Genomic DNA, 20,462 nt, shown 5'->3' with positions numbered 1-20,462 from the left:
TAGACTGGAAAATTCACAAATCTTCACAATATACAGTTTTTGTTCTTGGGTGATCATCTGATGGGTCACCTGACACAGTCCCATGTCATGGGGCCCTTTAAAGTGCTGACCGTGACCTTGTTCTGGGTCACAGCCTCCGAGACCGGACATTCTGCCCTCCAGCACTCATTGGATAGGGTGATGGTCTGTGACCCATCCTTGCCGCTAATTGGTGGCAATCAATGTTTTATCATTTCAACCCACTGACAGTGGACCCGGAGGCCAAAATGCTGCCAATTTCCAGGTGCGGAGCCCGCTGTCGGTGCACAAAAGTGTTATTCAGCTCATTGTGTGTAGAAGTGGTTCTTAATTTTACTCCTGAAATGCCAAGCTCTAATTTTTAGACTATGCCCCCTAGACCTAGGTTCCCCAACCAATGAAAATATTTTATTCCAGTTTAAGTGATTTGTCTCCCACCAACCGCACCCCCCGCCCCCCCCACCCCACGCCCCCATCCCAACAATATTTAGCAAGCATTGACCAAATCTCTTCCCAGCCTTCCAAATTCCAGGGACTGCAACCCCAGTTTGTTTAATATCTCCTCATAGCTCAAACCTTAGAGTCTAGATATCATTCTGATAAAGCTACAATGCACTCCCTCCAAGGACAATATATCCTTCCTCAGGTGTGTGACCAGACTTGCGCACAGTGCACCAGTCTGACCAGGGCTTTGTATAGTTGAAGCGCGACTTCTACTCTCCACATACAAAGATTCACTTTTCATTAGCCTTTTTGATAATGTGCTCTGCCTGCTCATGACATTTTAATGGTCCGTGCATATATGACTCCTGCACGAGGGATTTCTTTACAAAGAGTGCGATGGGAATGCGGAAATTGCTGCCACATGGAGGGTTGAAATGAAAAACATTTAAGGTGAGGCTTGATACATCCATGAAGGAGCAGATGGAGTCAGGACAAGATGAGGAGAGGTAGCTGAGCTGGGAAGATCAGAAGAACATAAGAAATGGGAGCAGTAGACCATTCGGCCTCTTGAACCTGCTCTGCCATTCAATAAGAGCATGGCTGATCTGATGTGGTCTTAACTTCACTTTCCTGTTCATCCCTATATTCCTTGACCCATTTGTCAATCAAAAATCTGTCTAATTCAGCCTTGAATATATTCAGTGACCCAGCTTCCACTGCTCCCTGAGGGAGAGAATTCCAAAGATTAATGACCCTCTGAGAGAAGAAATTCCTCCTCACCTCCATCTTAAATGGGAGACCCCTTATTTTGAAACTGTAGCCCCTAGTTCTAGATTCTCCCACAAGGAGAAATAACGCCTCAGCATCTACCTTATCAAGCCCCCTCAGAACCTTATATGTTTCAATAAGATCACCTCTCATTCTTCTCAACTCCAATGAATATAGAGCCAACCTGTTCCACCTTTCTTCATAAGGCAACCCTTTCACCCCAGGGCTCATAGCGAGCATAAACACTGGCATCGACTAATTTGGTAAAATTATCTCTTTCCGTGTTATCGATTTTATCCAATAGTTCAATGTTTTAGGACATGATATAAACGCAAATTCTTTCTCAACATCAGACGTTTTGTAATTTGGTGTCATTAACAGATCTGATTCTGGCTGTTTAAGCACTGTTTAATCAAGTGCAATGTGTAGATTTAAAGTTTAACCTTCCAATTAAACACAAAGTGCATGCTAGGCGCAAGTATTTGAATTTGATTTATTTGCTAGTCATAAGTTATAGATTACATAAGGAGCTTGCTTTTTTTATAAAAGCAAAATACTGTGGATGCTGGAGATCTGAAATCAAAACAGCAAGTGCTGGAAAAAATCGGCAGGTTTGGCAGCATCTTGGAGAGAGAAACAGAGTTAACGTTTCGAGTCAAATATGACTGTTCCATGGAATCCTTTGGAAGAGTCATATTGGACTCGAAACTGTAATAAATCTATGTTTTGCTTAGATTTTCTTTCCAGTTGATGTACAGCCAGATCACTTAGGAAAAAAAAAAGACTTGGGTTTCAATAACGCCTTTCATGACCACCAGACAGCTCCAAGTGCTTTCCAGCCAATAAAGTACTTTCAAAGTGTTGTAATGTAGGAAACATGGCAGCCAATTTGCACAGAGCAAGCTCCCACAGACTGCAATGCGATAATGACCGAATAATCTGACTTTGGCCAAATTGGCCAAGTCACCAAGAAGAATCCCTGCTCTCCTGCAAAGTAGTGCCATGGGATGGTCTACATCCACCTGAGAGGTTTAATGTTTCATTCAAAAGACAGCCCCTCTGACAGTGCAGAGGTACTGCACTCAGGTGTCAGTAGTGATTTTTCTTGCACTCAAGTCCAGGAGCTGTACTTGAACCCACAACCTTCAGACTCAGAGACAAGAGTGCTACCAACTAAGACACAGCCAAAATGCATTGGTGCTGTTTGCAATTGTCCATAAGACCATAAGCCATAGGAGCAGAAATTAGGCCATTTGGCCCATCGAGTCTGCTCCGCCATTCAATCATGGCTGATAAGTTTCTCAACCCCATTCTCCCACCTTCTCCCCGTAACCTTTGATCCCCTTACCAATCAAGAACCTATCTATCTCGGTCTTAAATACACTCAATGACCTGGCCTCCACAGCCTTCTGTGGCAATGAATTCCATAGATTCACCAGTCTCCAGCTAAAGAAGTTTCTCCTCATCTCTGTTCTAAAAGGTCTTCCCTTTACTCTGAGGCTGTGCCCTTGGGTCCTAGTCTCTCCTATTAATGGAAACATCTTCCCCACGTCCACTCTATCCAGGCCTTTCAGTATTCTGTAAGTTTCAATCAGATCCCCCCTCATCCTTCTAAACTCCATCGAGTAGAGACCCAGAGTCCTCAAACGTTCCTCATATGTTAAGCCTTTCATTCCTGGGATGGTTCTCGTGAACCTCCTCTGGACCCTCTCCAGGGACAGCACATCCTTTCTGAGATACGGGGCCCAAAATTGCTCACAATATTCTAAATGTGGTCTAAATGTGTCTTTAAAAAGTAAATTAAAATGGCCTAAAAGGATGGGACTGAGAATGGTGCATTTTGTGTCAGATATCAGACTGAAGGTAGGGGAGCAAACCTGCTTTAATCAGTTATGATAAACTTCTTGGTGAGAGATCTCAAACTACACTGTGCTCATCTCAATCAAAAAATCCCATTATCTGCCGGTTACTCTGTTTGACAGCACAGCTCAACAGGGTGCAAATAATCAGTGCAGATTTGTTTATTAACAGCGCGGATGGGAATAAGCCATTACACTGGGTAACTGATTTGTGAGATTTCAGAATAAATTTGACAAGCATTGATAAGCTGCAGGAGTTTGGCTCTTGCCAAAAAGAAAAAAAAAAGATTCATCCCTGAATTTGTTACAGCTCCGGAGAATGCTAATTTATTTTTTACAAGTTTTTTTAGGCCACCAGGAGTTCATGGGTAATAGTGGAGGGGATTTGCAGGAAAGTCTAGCAGCTTATTGCTTCCCTGCATTCCAGTTAGATCTTTACTGAGTCTTGCCCCCTGTCATTTTGTGTGCAATATTATTATGATCCCTGTAGAGACCAATACCTTTTAAAAAGATACGTGATTTTCCAGTGACTGTCTGGGAGGATCACATGGCAGGATTTCAATTATAAGGCATTTAATGTCATAAACAAACTAAAGGTATCATTGTCTTTGGAACTCCCTTCCCCAGAGAGCAGTGGAGGCAGGGTCATTGAATATTTTGGCAGAGGTAGGTAGATTGTTGACTGACAATGGTTATCACGGGTAGGCGGGGATGTGAAGTTGAGGGCTGCAGTCAGGTCAGCTAGAATCTCAATGAATAGCAGAGCAGGCTCAAGGGACTGAATGGCCTCCTGATTCGTATGTTCGCATTTGATATGTTTTTAACACTATTAATAGGTAACTTCAACAAAGTCCCTCCAGTTACAATAGGAGAAATTAAACTGCAGCCTGAATATTACAGGGTGGGTGGGGCTTGGTGAATGGCTCACCACACCCAACCTACAGCCACACTCCCACACCCACCCCACCCCACACCCCCGGGAAAGAAGTCTTCATGGAGCTGGCCTGCTCCTTGCTGGCCACTCACGCAGCCCATAGCGCAATACGGGTGGGATGATCAAGGGCCAAGTGGGATCTCACGAGGGAGGAAGTCCCACCCTCGGGAGCAGCCGGCGAAACTCCATCAATCCCGGCAGTGCCTAGAGCGCATTAGTGTGCACAGCTGGGACTGCAATGGGAATAAGAAGAAGGAGCAATGGATCCCAAGAAACTGGTAAGTCCAGGATCTTGGTTAGGGAGGGTCTGGGTAGGTTAGGAAAGGGGTTGGAGGCATGGGGGTGGTGGGCTTAAGGCTGCAGGTTTGTAGGAAGAAGGGGGGGGGTTTCTATCTTAGGGGCGCAACCTCCCGAATCGCCAAGGGCAGCCCCCAAGGATAGAACACACACCCCCACTTCCTTCCCACCCTTTGAAGAATTTATTTAAAAAATCGGGTCGTGCACTCTCGCCCAACTGCCCACCCCAAATATTATATGGCGTGGGCAGTGTATGATCGGGGTTAATTGGCTTGGTAACAAGCTTAATCGACCCGTGGTTACCTATTTAAAAATGGTGGGCAGGCTGCCGATTTCAGCATCTGCCCGCCCCCCCCATATTATGAAGGTATGCTCGGGGGTGCATGGGAAGGTGATGGGGTGACCACATTTAATGCAGCCCCACATTTTAAATTAATCTCATGCAAGCAACAGAGCGATTAAACAACCTCTATTAGTACCTTTAATCAATGCATTCTTAACCAGCGTAGCCTCTGAATGGAGATTTGTATCATCTATTGCCACCATTTTCACTAATAATAAACACATCTGAAGCTACTGGTTTGTCACCAGCACCACCTAATGATGTGATATTTTCTATAGTCACGGCATGCATGCTCACAAAATCCTACCATTTTTGGATTTCCAGCACCCTGCCTTTACATGGTCTCTTTATGGCAAAAGCAATATGCTGTTCCCTCAAATCATGCTTATTCTCCACACTGTCATTTTTTTTTACCATCCTGAGGAGCCTCTGCATCTTCATTTCTGAAATCCCCATCATTGTAATTAGTGTCCTGGTCAATATCACTTCTGTTATCTCTCCAGCTTCTGTGTGGCTTTGAAAACAAAGTTTTGCTGCCCCCTATGAGTTAGTGGGATAGATTGCAATCATCAATCATAACATCAGCTTCTCTTATCTTCGATACTTTATGGTCTTCCAGGCGGGAGCTTATTCCTAAAGGGAAGTTTTAAAATTCCCACGCACCCCCGAAGTTTTAAAATTTTTCCATTAACACCTCTTTAAATTTTCAAAATCTTGCTCAAGCTTCATTGCCTTATACCATTTATGAAATGCTATTTATTTTTCTCTCGCAAATTCCACAAAAACCTGTTTGATTCTTCCTCAGATTTCTAAACTTTTTCACATAAGCTTCGAATAGGTCTCCAAACTATTCCCTACCAAAATACTTTGTGATAGAATTGTCTGAATTTACCTTGCCCACTGTAATTTTGTAGCAATGTTCTTAAATGAGACAAAATAAATTTCAACTGCTTGAGCTTTGAATTTAGTGAATATTCCTTGCCAAATCAAACCCAGGAGCTGCACGTGATTCATTTTCAAGACTGCCTTCTATTCCTTGTTCAGGTAATCAAAACCTTTCTTTGTCCAGTTCAATGTTTCTGGCTCCCCTCTCTCTTTGCAATTCAAGGCTTTCCCTTTCAAAATTTTCCTTTCCTCTTTTCTCTGAGTTCAAGTTTATGCATTTCTCTTTCTTCCTCCCTTCTTTTGAATTTAAGTCTTTAAGTACTTTCTTTCTCAAATTCCATTCACTTCATTTGCAACTGAATCCTAGCTAATTCAACCTGCGGTTTATCTGGATTGGTCTTCTTTCCCTCAAGTTTCAGATGTTGAGCTAATAGCTCAAAGATTTCTGCCTTTTCAGTGTCCAACTTCTCTGCCACTGCCTTCAAATTAACTTTTGTTAACTGTTACTGGGCACTCAAGTACAGGCCAACTCGCTCGAGGAATAGGTTTGCAATAGGCATAGGGCACAATCACCCCAGATTTGCGTTCAGAGTGGTAGTGGGCGTGAAAAAGGATGTTTTACCCATTGGCCGCAATGACAGGTTTTCGAGCTGTATCTTTCCATTCCCAGCGCATCCCACCTCATTAATAATGCATTCACAGGAACATGCTAGATCACAAGCGGGGTGCCCTCTAGTTCACCCGTCCCATCATCACCTCAGGCCTTCAGTAATCCGGGCACCATATTTAAAGGGCTCCTCTTCACACCTAACACCCTTGAAGGGATCGGAAGCAGCTGGAAAGTCATGGCTGCCAAAGGGCTAAAACATCCTGCCCCCAAATTTAGTGGCCCCTTCCTTGGACGCCTACTGGCTGCAGTAGAGGCATGCCACAAAGTCCTCTATGCCTATTCTGGGCAAAGACCAGCAAGTAAGGTCACCAATCCAGCAAAAAGGCAGTGGCAGCAGTGGTCAGTATCAACACCCTGCAAAAGAGGACAGCCACCCACTGCCAAAAGAGGATAAATAATCTGTTCTGTTCCGCCAGGTTAAATCACTCTTCTCATTACTCTCAACTCACATAGTCAAACCCATTGCACATTCACACGGATCTCACTCACTGCCAGTTCAAGGGATATCACCATTCACTCTCCCACATACGCCTTCATCTCCACTGCAAATTGTATCCTCATCCCATCCATGCCACCACTCACCACCTACATATGCCAGGCGTCCTTCTCATCTGGCCTGGCAGGTGTCCTGCTTACGCTGTCTCCACCTGTATGCATGCAGGACAAGATGGCACACAACAAAAGGGAGAGGTTGCAGACTGGTGGAGGAATGCCCAACATCAAGGTCCTCACAGGCTTTGAAATTGGAGTCATCCAGCTGGCCAGCAACGATCTGGAATGTTCCTGTGCTCGGCGGTGCTCAACCAAGTGAGAATCCAGCAGTGCAACATCTATTAGACAATGATGCTGTGAGTGAGAACCCCTGTTCCACAGTTTCCTGCCATGCACTAATTACCGCTCCTTGTTTTTTCAGGCTGTTATTATGTGGCAGATTAGTTTGTGCCAGACAAACCAATTCCATGAGGCAAACTCGGCCACACTATCATAACGGTTTTTTAATTTGTATTTATTATGAGAAGCGTGGACCAAGTTCAGAAGTAATAATTCCACCAAGACCTTTAGAAATTTTAAAAATTAAATTAAAATATTTATTAACAAAGTATAAAAGATTTCAAGTACATCCATAAGACTACAATTACTATTATGTTAACTCCTAAAATTCCTAATCGACCTGGCCCTCAGTTACACTCCCTTTAAGGCAACAGTCCGAAATAGATTTTAGATTTTAAACAGACTCAGCAAGTTAGCACAAAACCTGGGACAATGGAATTCCAAATGGCTTTTCTACAGCTTCAGTTCAGTTGGACATCAGACTTATGCACAAATGCTGGAGGCTTCATTAAGGCTTTTCACACATTCCTGTTAAATCTTACATGGCCTTCTCCTGACACATGGCCTTTCATTCTCCTTTATATATGTTTTTCTCCTTTTAAAATGTAACTTCCATTGTCCCATATACCTTTGAAACTGTATATTCCTCATAACATAAAAAGTTTCATGTTGTCAATATTGCTAGTAACCTTTGGGAAAAATAAACACACTCCTTAGCCTTGCTTACCTGGCTAGTTATAAACAGACTGAGATCCCTTTGAAATCCAAATATCCCTTAATTTATCCAAAAATGCAAATTTCCTTCACACCTTACATGCTAAGCCAGCATCCATGTTTACTCATTAGCATGTCAAGCACCTAGCTTCTTTGGATGAGTTTAAGCTTGCAGTCTACTTGACTCCAAATGTAATTAAATCACACAGACACCCTAACCATACTTACACCCATAAACCTACTTCATAATAAACCAGAAAAATATTTTGAAAATTATTATACTTGCATGACACAGACACATCTGAGAAGCAGCTAGAGAGTCCAGGATCCAAGTCCTCAACTCAAGCCCTGAAGACAGAATTTAATGACACCCTAATTGAAGATCCATCACAGTGCTCACCCACACCCTCCACCAGTACAGAGACACACACTTCAGTGAGACCTAGCTCTAGAGTAACCTCAGGATCACAAACAGGTGAGCACATCGCACTTTCTGATCCACAGCAGGTGGCAGCAGGGACTTCCCAGACTTTTGGCACTCGGAGAATGGCTGGAGGCCAGAAAGCTGCTGAGCCTAAGTCAGGTGATGAGCCTCTGGACTCGTTCATACCTCAGTTGTTGGAGCTGCAAAGGCAAGTTCGGGAACATCAGGAAGGGATATCTGCTGCACTCCTCAGATCGCAAAGCAAGATGGAGGAGTCTATCCACCTTCAGTCTGAGGTGATAGTGCCGGCATTCCAACTTACTGAGGTCAACACTGGTAGGATGGTGGCCGCCAGTTGGATCTTGGTCCAGGACATCGGTGCTGCACTGCTATGTGGGCTGAACTCCATCATTGATGCCATAGTTGGCCTCTAACTGTGTTAACGCAAGAGGGATGTGGGGCAGCTCAATCTCACTCCAGCTATCCCTTCTCCTCAAGGAGTGAGCCTGGGGCCCTTGGCCACCAATAGGGAGGAGGACGAGCAGGTGCACATCTGGGAGCCATCCACCCAGGTGACTCCAGGAGTGCCGGCCCATCCGAGAACCCTCTTCCTGTGACGCCAGCAGATCCAGCTCCACAGGCTGAGGAGGGTGCCACTGCCACACAGCAGGACCCCAAAAACAGGCCGGGGTCTTCCATGTCTCGGCCCTCTGGAGGGTGCCCATCAAGGTCATCACAGACAGGGCATCACAGTCAGCAGGCTGCCTCCAGCTCTACTATGGATGTCGGGAGCACCAAGACGTAGCAGCAGGGTTAGGAATGTTAAGAAGATGCAGTTGCACAGCCTGGGCATGGGAGTTAATCACTTCTACATTGTGTTCACTATTGTCAATTATTCCCAAGAATGTCTCCTTGCCTATGGCTCCTTGTTCTGATGAGCAGTGTTTGTGTCACTCGGATGTGAAACCTTGGTTCCTACACGAGATAAAGGCAGGTGTCTCAGTCCAGGGCCTCTTCCCTGTGCAGTGTGTAACCTTCAGATCGAAGTGATGGTCCAGCTTCACACACCCTGGACACATTAGTGATGTCTGCACCTCAATGGTGCTTTTCATTGCTGCCAGAATGTCGTGGGCAGGCATCATAAAGTTCTGTCATTCTCTCTGTGTGGCTCTCAAGCACCTTTAAGGTGGGGCTGGACTCCCCATCTCCTCAGCATCTGTGACCAGTGATGCTAAGCTCCTGAAGGGATCAGGTGCTGAAGGCTGATCAGGTGCATTTAAAGTTTCACGACTGCATCTCCATGATATGATCCTGATCATAGAGCACAAGTGAGCTGCCCTCAGCCAGACAGGAGTCAGACATTCACAGAGGCTCTGTGAAGATCTATGGAGTGCCTTCACTGCATGTCGTCATCATCCTCCTGGAATCTAGCAACTATTGGGGCTTCTTCTGCGTCTCCGTGACAGGAGCCTGAGCACTGAGGGTGTGTGTGCTGCCATCAGCCACACAGGAGTCAAACATTCACAGATGCAAGGTGAGGATGTCAGGACTGTCCCCACTGCATCTCCTCATCATCCTCCACGAATCTTGTGGTTATGAGGGCTTCCCGAGCGCGCCTGCCTCACCTGGTCAATGAGATGACCTCATCGCCGGCATCCTTGCCCTCGAGGACCTCATTACCCTCATCCCTTTCGACATCCTCCTCATCAGAGGAAACGTGCAGCTTGTCCACCTCTTCCTCAACCAGGTCCTCCCTCCCATTGCAGCGCCAGGTTGTGGAGCGTACAGCAAGGTACGATGATGCGAGACACCCTCCGTGGACTGTATTGTGCGCTTCACTGAACCTGTTGAGGCACCAGAATCCCATTTTCAAAATGCCTATCATTCACTCCACCACAGTGAGCCGTCACAATAAGGTGCCTCGCTAGACCCATCTATAGACAGTGCCTGTGATTTGTACAGATGACTGAGAACCAGTGTCGCTGAAGACTGCACATGCCCAGAGAAGCAGTTGGTCACATATGCCACCTCCACGGGGACATGGAGGCCATCCACAGTGACCACAGTGCCAGTGGATCCTTCCAGGGCTCCTGTGTGGGATTTTGCAAGCCTCCATGCACAAGGGTACCCAGAAGGTCATGGATGCCATCTTTGCGAAGACACAGAAACTTTGCAATTCAGCCGGGATCAGGGAAGCAAGAATGTTAGGATTTGCCCAGATCTCAGGTTTTCCACAGGTGCGGGGTGCACCTGCACTCACGTGGCGTTTAGATCTCAGTGGCAACAAACAGTCAACTACATCAACCACAAGGGCTTCCACTCGCTGAATGTTCATCTGATGTGTGACCACCGCAAACACATTCTACAGGTCTGGGCCTGATTCCCAGGGAGCATCCATGACTCCTCCATCCACAGCAAGCCTCAGATCCCTGACATCTTCCAGGGTCCAGAGAGGCTGCAGAGTTGGCTCCTCGAGGAGGTGGCATTCTCCGGCACGTGCTCGTGTACTTCCTTGAGTCTGTGCGGCAGCCTCAGACTACGGCTGAGAGACGGTATAATGAGGCTCATGCTGCAGCCCAGACTGCCAAGTCCTACAGCTGGTGGCATATGTGACCAACTGCTTCTCTGGATATGTGCAGTCTTCAGCAACACTGGTTCTCAGTCATCTGTAGAAATCACAGGCACTGTCTATAGATCCTGGGTCTAGTGAGGCACCTACCAATGGCGGCTCACTGTGGCTCTTCAACTGTGTGTGCAGCAAATCCTGCCGTGCTTTCATCTTGATGGAGGTGCCCTTCCCTTTGCAGAGCTAGGCACCTCCGATGCTCTCTCCTTCATCTCTGCTCCCTCTAAGCCATCAGGCAGGCTGCTAAATCACCAGGGTCCATGAACCTAATGTTCTCCTCCTGCAAGATCAAAGAAGAGATGCATGAGTTAGCATATCTGTCCTAAGAACCACTCTTGTCTATGTCTGAAAGCCCCTTCATGCATGCAGGAGAGCGCTAGTGGCCACTTGGATGGCCAGTGTGTAATGCGCTCATTGGCTGTCTGAAATCCCACCCACCTCCACCCCACTCCACCTGACCGATTGGCAGCAGCTTTGCCCACTGGACTGCATGCTGTGCTCTCAGCTCAGGCTCAGGCATTCTCCCAACCTGCACTGCAAGGCTGCACTGTCAGCTTGAACCATGATAGATACTGGTCCAAACCTGAATAAAGACATTGCAAGGAGCTGTGAGCACCTCCACCAGTGATTGCCCCAAGGGGATATTTCAATTGCCCAGTCGGAAAATTGTTCTGCTGCCCCCTAAAACACACATTAATTTGCAGTCTGTGCCTGAGAGGTGAAAAATTCTATAGCATTTGGTGGAACTTTCATACTTATGCGCTGCTTGAGTGGGTAGAACTGCTTCAGAGCCCCAACTCCAAACACGTCAATTGAGCTGCAACTGAACGGTCCCAGCTGTGGGAGTATGCTCACTTTTGACAAACCTTTCCAAATGCTTGGCCATTTCACTCACCAACAACTAACCCCCCCGACACCTACCCCCACCCCACCCCCACCCCACCCACCCCACCAACACCACCAATCCTCTGGCATGTGCTTGAGTATTCCCTTCAGTCTGTGCTACCCTGTCCCCCACACCATCAAACCTCCCCCTGCCCCATTCCACCCCCTTCCCCCACCCTGGCCTGACCCACACTGGAGCCCTTGCCCAGGCACTGCACTGAAAGCCAGCTGGGAAAAATCGACTTGCCTGTGTTCCCCACGAGTGTGCGGTGCCTCTTTTAATGTCCTACAGGTGATGCTCGCGAGCGTGGTACAGGGTTGTGTGCGCTCATCTACGCGTTCCCCTCGAAATTCAGGTCCCCAGGTGCATACCTTTCAAAGACGATCATGAAGTACACTCTTCTGAAGTCACGCCAACGTGGGCAGTAAATTTGCTGTGGGGGGTGATTCCAGTGAGCAGGGCTTATAAGGAGATGTTGAAATGCTGAAATTAGATTCCCGATGTGTGGTGGTGGGACATGCGGCTCGCTGTTGACGGGCGGAGTGCACGATCACAAACTGGTTTCACGACAGCGTGAAACCGATTTTTGGCTTTCTCGCCTTAGTGTCTCCCACCTCCCCCCAGCGCCCTCCATGACACCCGGCGCCGATGGGACTGGAAAATCCCGGCCACGGTCGTGTTAATGTTAAATGCAGCAAAAGTCAGCGTGAGATCATGTTTGTTTAAACACTAACTCCATCCCAGTGTACTCGTCTCAGCCTGTAGATTCGGAAACAATCTGCCCCCTCCCCCACCACAAACTTTAACCACCAAGCCATGCATTGCCTGTTGTCGGGTAGAGTTCAGAATGGGTCACATGACCCCCCCCCCCCAATTATTCCCCTATTTTACCCTAAAATAGAGACAGCCCCAAATCATTACAATCTTCTCCAATTTGTATTTGTAACAATGTGCCTAACAATTGAAAAAAAATCAAATGAATTTATGAAAATATTTCACCATCCTGAAAAATGCTGAAGAAGGACTTCATATTCTCAGTTAGCTGGACACAAAGATTTATGTTTCCCTATAAAGCAAGCATGTAGAAAAACATTCATTTTATCATTCCCAATTTGGTACACTATATTGAGCAATTACAAATGAGTGGAGAATGTACCCACTAGTAAAGAGACACGGCATAGGGAAATCAAACTGTAATTTGGGAATATGTTAATACTGCACCAGAAGGATTCTCATCTGCTGTATTAGATGAGTGTTGTTATAATAGCAATTAGATTTGGATGAACATGACAATGAACGTGAATGAAGTGCTGGCTGTTGGAACAGTTATAAACATCCAGGAGCATCTGTTGTGAGTTCCAGCCTGGTCTGTTCTGCTTATTCTTCACCTTTTATCGTCATGTTACTTATTCTCCAACAAATGAGAAAAAAAGGCAAAATCATAGGTAATTTCTCACCAGCGTCAATAAAGAATCATGTTGTACCTTTTCAAATATTGACAAGCATTTACAATTGATGGCATAGATGAATTTTAATGTATGAGTGATAAATATACTTTTTCTACAGAAAGGCTGGTAGAAATCTGGAATCCTCTTGGTCAAGAAGATGCTGGGGCAGCTAGAAATATTAAGATTAATTCCTGTCAGGTGAAGGTATCAGTCGATATGGAACTCAGGTGGTTAAATGGAATTCAGCCTGATGTGAGCGAGTGGTAGAACAAGCTCAATGGATAGAATGCTTTACTCTTATTCCTGTGTCTATAGGTTCTGTTGTCCCTGTGATTTTGTTGATTCTAAATATCAGTTTCAAAAATTAATTTTATTAAACAACTCAGACTGATATGGAGGCTTTAACATAATCCAAATACCACAAGGTATTTCAAAGGAGGAATTTCAAACAAAATTAGACACTGAGCCACCTAAGAAGATATTGGAAAAGATGACAAAAAAGCTTGGTTATACAGGTAGGTTTTAAGGAATGTCTGAAAGTAGGGGAGAAATATGAGGAGGTTCAGGGTGTAAATGTTAGGGCTTAGGGTCTTACACACCTGAAAGCATGATCGCCAATGGCGCAGCGATTAAAATCGAGGCTCTGCAAGAGGTCAGCATTAGAGGAGAGCAGAGTTCTTGGAAGGATGTGGGGCTGGAAGAGGTTACGGGGATAGGAATTAGTTTTAAAACAAGGCAACAGAATTCTCTGTCACAGATGGACAACTGCAATAGACAAGTATTTGAGTGTAAATGCTGCCATGATCATCTTTCAGTTGTAGTTTACTGGGTATGCCAAAGCTGATTAGTGTGGTCAATCAGTTTTATAAATTGCTGTTTTAGAGGATTAAGGCATTGCTGTTAGGTCCAAATTGTTATATTTCCTTTCTGATGTGGGTGAAAGCTGAAAACTCATTACAATGTCAGTAGTGTAGATCTTTTATTGGCAGCTTGAGAAGAATTGGTCCGAACTGGTTGACAGTCTTTGTTGACAGACATGTTATATTAGATTGCTTAACTGTGTGGTGTAGTTCAATTCACGAAGCACAGTGTTTAACCCAGAGAGTGCTTAGTGAGCACCCTGTTTCTCTGTTTCTCACTGTTATTGTTTTTCCCTGTGCAGCAAGCGCTTCGCTTAATTTTGACAGCATTGTGCTACAAAACAGGACACTGTGCAGTAGCTTTAGACACCACCTCAATTGGTTTGCTGCAAGCATTTCCCAGCTGTTTTGTTAATATCACACAGCTTCACATTACATCTGCCACACGGACTCAAATGGGGGAAAAGAAGGTAAGGAGCAATTCCTGTTAAGTTTTTAATGGTTATTGATCATATACCTAACTGGTATCCAGTGAGATACCCGTTGCTAAAATTGCTTATTTATTTCTGATTGATGTCATACTTTAGGATCTAGATATCTAGAAATTGTTATAGAACTATGCTTATTTATAAAGCTTAGTGCTTAAAGAGTTAGTGGAAAAACCTATTAGAGACAGATATTTCCACCGGCAAAGAATTTATGTTAGGAGTGAAATGACTCTGAGCTAATGCACATATTAAAAAGCAGGTTGTTCTCCTTTAATTGGGTACCAATTAATCAGCTGGTTGAAGCACAGAGAAGTAAATCAGGTAGATTCCGTTCTAGGTCTACAACATTTTCCATCAATTTTCCTCCATCTGAACAGTTCAGGTGATTAATCACTTAGTGCAAAAGAGGATGATCTGCCCAGAAATTGAGACAGATTCTGTGGTGTTGTCCAGATATGGGATAGGAACAGGAGTAGGCCATTTGGCCCGTCAATCCTGCTCTGCCATTCAATAAAATCATGGCTGATCTGACTGTGGCCCTAACTCCACTTTCCTGCCTGTCCCCCAGAACCCTTGACTCCCTTGTAGAGAGAAAAAAAAAACATCTAAATTAGAAAAGCATTTGTAAATTACTATAACATTTCACTCTTTGGATCTTGCTCATGATAGGAGATGTGTCCGTAATCAATTCATTTGCAGTTTACCTTTGCAATGTTCAGGTCATAGATGCATGGTTTTACTATGCCAGAAGAGGAGGCCATAATTATTAAAATTTAAATTCTTAAAACGAACTGACTACCAACTCCTGACCCTGCAAGGTCTCATCATTAAAATCATCCTTCACAGGCTAACAACACGTTTGAGCTGCTGTAAGTTAATGGCAGAAGAATTTGCTGTTGACTCCACAACCCACGCAGGGTGAAAATCAAAGGACATTTGAATTGAAAAATGATATATCCTGAACCGACCTGCCCACCACCAAATTAGGCCGGGATTTTCCGTGGTCACCGGTGTCGGGTGTATTTGGTGGTGTGAGCGGACAATATGGCGCGATCGATTTCATGGCAGCTGTCAGCAAGAAAGCACGCGGGTGTAGAACACGTCTTGACAACTATGCCGTGCAGAGGTCGGGACTTACCGCCAGGGCCTTGCTCACATCACAAACATCTGGGGAGCAGAAGAAGCCGGAGCTCGACACCAATGACACACTGGAGGGGCGTCCATGGCTTGCTGGGTGGATTCTCATGGACATGGCTCTGCCGTGAAGCAACGCAGAGTTTGGGTAGTAGCCATTGATGCTCACAATGAGTGATGGTCGAGGGGGTGGGAGAGGAAGGTCTAGGATCGGCTGGTGTTGAGGAAGACGTGTTGGGGGGCTGGGTTGGGGTTGAGGTTGGTGGGGGGGATGAGGTGTCGGTGGGGGAAGTTGGGAGGGGGGGAGGGAGAACGGGGAGGGTATGGGGTAACCGGGGAGAAGACGGCAAAAGGGGCGGTAGGTGTAAGGTGGGGGTGAAAGGTGCAATGGAAGGAGTGTGGAGAGGGGAGATTGTCTGGTGGGGAGGAAGGGGTGCGGAGAAGAGAGGGTGTCCAGGGGGAGAAAGGAGTGTGGCGAGAGGATGGAGTAAGTGTGGAGGAAGAAGTAAGAGCAGAGGAAGGGGCGAGTTGCTCTCTCTGCAGTGACGTGTCTCCCAGGCTGCTTATTTCCAGCTCTTCAATGGAGGAGTTGTCCTTTTGGCTGGAGATGAGGACGTGGATGGAGCTGAGGGACTAACTGGCTGAGGGACTTGCTGGCTGAGGGTGTTGGTCGCTTGGCAGAACTCCCTGTGACCAGAAGTAGAGACAATTAGTGCATGGCAGCAGAGTCATAAACAGGAGAGGGAGCACTCACAGTTGCGTTGAGGGAGGGATGATGTGGTGCAGGATCCTCATGAGGGTGCTCACCGCCGACATCACCACCACCACAGACATGGTCCATATCCTCACCAGTCAGCACGATGGCACACTCCTCAAAGTGAGTGAGGGGACTAATGTGGGCCACACCACCCCTCGGTCTGGGATCTCTCCCTGCTGATGTGAGCCAGATTCTTCTGCATGGAAACAGATGCAGAGAATGTGAGCAGGATATATAGAACTGCGTGGAATGTTTGTGTGGCGAACGGAGACATGGACAGGATGAGGATGCAAGCTGCAGAGGATAAGAGCCTGATGGAGATGTGAGGGTGTGTGTTAGAGTTACTGAGTTACTGGTGTTGCCCCTTGAGGTGTGAGATCCCTGTGGATGTGGGATGGATTTGTAAGTGTGTGAGTTGAGAGTGATGAGAAGAGTGACTTACCCTGGCAGAATGGATGAGACCATTAACTCTGTGGCTGTCCTCTTTTGTAGGGCATTGGCACTGACCATCGCCTCCCAAGCCTGGATGGTCATGCCACTGCCCATCTTGCAGCCAGAGTGGGGGTAGAGGACATCACGGCGGGCCTCCACAGCATCCAAAAGGCATTCCAGTGATGCACTGCTAAACCTGGGCCTGCAGACTTCTTGCCTTTCATGGACATCTTTCCTGCAGTAGTCATGGGCTGGAAGCACTGAGATGTCTGCGCCCAGCTGGACTTTAAATATGGCGCCCAGCGTGGTGAAGTGGCGAGACGATGGCTTGTGGGTGAACGAGGGCCTGCCTGCCATCAAAGTGGTGTGTTTCCCGGAAATGTGTAATTAACGTGGCGGGATTGGGACAATGCAGCGTGAAAACCCGCCATCGCGGCCGGCAGATAAAATGTCCTCCTACCTACCCACTGCCACACTTCGATCTGGGGACGATTACGCCCTTAATTTCTTAGCCTCATTGAGGCTCGGGACTGAATGCAGAAAGCAACTTGCTACAGATCAGGGTTGAAGGAAGCAGGTTAATCAGTCAAGGGTATCCCAAATCAGAATATGATTCCCGCCTCACTTCGGATTGCTCTTATAAACCGGCACGCAGTGAGTTACAAACAGCACTGGCAGATATGAGGATAAATGACAACTGGCTGCCCTCTGAGCCACTTAAAAAAATCTGCTTTGATGTTGTTGAAAGATGATGTGATTTCTGCATTTCAGCCAAACTGATTGAAATACAAAAACGGCTGGAGTTGTGATTTAGAAATAGAAACTGACAACAACTGTAGTTCATCAGGAAAAAATTAATTTTCTTTAAATAATATGGACATTGATTTGAGGGATTTATTAGCTGAAGGTATAATAGCTATATGTTTCCAGAATATTTTACCGATGAGAAATAATAAACCAATCCACGTCTCAAGCATGCAACAGAACATAATACAGATAGACTGACTGTTGTTGCAAATTCTTTACAAAGGTGTTAGTTTAGGGGTTCGCACTGGATGTAGGACATTAGGTTATTGGAAATGGTTCAAATGTAAAATCTAATGAGCAGCTGGTAGGACAGAACTTAGGTATTGCTGAAAAAATACATTTTGTCAAAGCCTTTTGTCCTGAAATTGTCTTTCAGGGCAATCCCAAGAATAGCAATGTCAGGGGAAGCAACAACTTTATACTGTATGAGAAGAGAGTGCTGATTGGTTGGCAACTGGACTCTTAGAGGCATTGCCATGGAGAATGCTCCAGCTAATTGTGACTAACAGTTAATTGCCAAGCATTGTTTGAAAATTTAAACCAGGCAGCTTGATTCTGATTGGTCAAGGCATTGCCCTGAGGGATGAACCAGTGAATGGTTGTCACTTATTTTGTTTAGCTGAAATAGGCGCAGTGTGTGTACATGTTCTGTGTATTAATATCTGTAGCTTCCAGTACACACAAATGTGTGAACTGGAAGCCACACTACAAACCCAACTGCCAAACTTAAATTGATTGTCAGGGTAATTCTTAGCACACTGAGGATTATTTAGCAAATGTTGTCCAATCACAGAATCACATCTAATGCTGGACAGTGTGTTTTTGAGTTTTGCAAGCGTGAGATGGTTGGGTAGGTCTGTACCTTGCCTATTGCGAACAACGGCTGGGACATGCTGTTTGATACGATCCACTAGTCTTTGGGACTTACGGCCTACATATCTAGTATCACACTGGCACTGAAATTTATATAACACATTACTCATTTGCTTCCACAAAATTTTAACAAGAGATCATAGGCACTAGAGATAACTGAGAGATCAATTGTTTCCATTTTTTTATGTCCTCAACATCTATCATGCCTGAAAGAAAAACAGAAAATTCTGGAAAAACTGAGCAGGTCTGGCAGCATCTGTGGAATTAACGCTTCAAACCCTTTTGACTTCTTCAGAGCAGCACTGAAGAAGAGTCATAAAGACTCGAAGTGTTAATTCTGTTTCTCTCTCCACAGATGATGTCAGACCTGCTGAGTTTTTCTAGCACATTCTGTTTTTCTTTCAGATTTCCAGCATCCGTGGTATTTTGTTTTTATTTTATCTAACATTCCAGCCTTGGTGAGGAAACTATTCTCTTTACAGTGAGCTCTGATACTTCTAAACACAAAGGGCATAACTTATTCAGAAGTGATTCCTGAATGTTCTGTTAACATTAGTTAGTAAACTATGGATCAATTTTAACATGAAAGGCAAGAAGTCTGCAGCCCCCAGGTTTAGCTACGTGTCACTGGAATGCCTTTTGGATGCCGTGGAGGCTCTCCGTGATGTTCTCTACCCCAGCTCTGGGTATGTGGAGTGAATCAAATTGCGATATCATTGATATCATAGATTGTGTGGGATTTGTGGCATAATGAGTCAGACTGAATGCATATTCTAATTAAGCCTAGCACAAAGGAAGATGGTTGTGATTGTTGGAGGTCAGCTCTAGGACATCGCTGCAGGAGTTCTTCAGGTTAGTGTCCTTGTCCCAACCATCTTCAGCTGCTTCATCAATGACCTTCCTTCTATCATAAGGTCAGAAGTGGGGATGTTCGCTGATGATTGCACAATGTTCAACACCATTTGTGACTCATCAGATACTGAAGCAGTCCACCTCCAAATGCAGCAAGACCTGGACCATATCCAGGCTTGGGCTAACAAGTGGCAAGTAACTTTTGCACCAAACAAGTTTCAAGCAATAATCATCTCCAACAAGAGAGAATCCAACCTTCGCCCCGTGATGTTCAGTGCCATTACCATCATTGAATCCTCTACTATCAACATCCTGGGAGTTACTATTGACCAGAAACTGAACTGGAGTAGCCATATAAATACTGTGGCTACAAGAGCAGGTCAGAGGCTAGGAATCCTGCGATGAGTAACTGACCTCCTGACTCCCAAAGCCTGTCCGCCATCTACAGGGCACAAGTCAGGAGTGTGATGGAATACTCCCCACTTGCCTGGATGAGTGCAGCTCCCACAACACTCAAGGAGGTTGACACTATCCAGGACAATGTAGCTCATTTGATTGACACCACACCCACAAACATTCACTCCCTCCACCACCAAACACAGTAGCAGCAGTGTGTACCATCCAGAAGATGCACTGCAGGAACTCAGTAAGGCTCCTTAGACAGCACCTTCCAAACCTATGACCACTATCATCTGGAAGGACAAGGGCAGCAGATAGTTCCTTTCCAAGTCACTCACCATCCTGACTTGGAAATATAACACCGTTCCTTCACTGTCACTGGGTCAAAATCCTGGAACGCCCTTCCTAACAGCACTGTGGGTTTACCTACACTACTTGGACTGCAGCGGTTCAAAAAGACAGCTCACCATTACTTTCTCAGGGGCAACTAGGGATAGGCAATAAATGCTGGCCCAGCCAGCGAAGCCCATATCCTGAGGATGAATAAAAAAGATAGATCCGAAAGACAGATTTGGGTTATAAGCCATGGGAACAAAATAGAAAGGCTTAATAGCCGTGGTCTCGTATATATGCAATAAAAATATATAAAATATGAAATGGCACAAGTACTGTAAACTCAGGTTATTACTTTAAAACACAACAAGAAAGCAGAG

Source organism: Carcharodon carcharias, chromosome 3, assembly GCF_017639515.1.
Source record: "Carcharodon carcharias isolate sCarCar2 chromosome 3, sCarCar2.pri, whole genome shotgun sequence".
In the NCBI taxonomy this organism is placed as follows: domain Eukaryota; kingdom Metazoa; phylum Chordata; class Chondrichthyes; order Lamniformes; family Lamnidae; genus Carcharodon; species Carcharodon carcharias.
The sequence above is the reverse complement of the archived record's forward strand: the minus strand, read 5'-3'. Positions refer to the sequence as shown.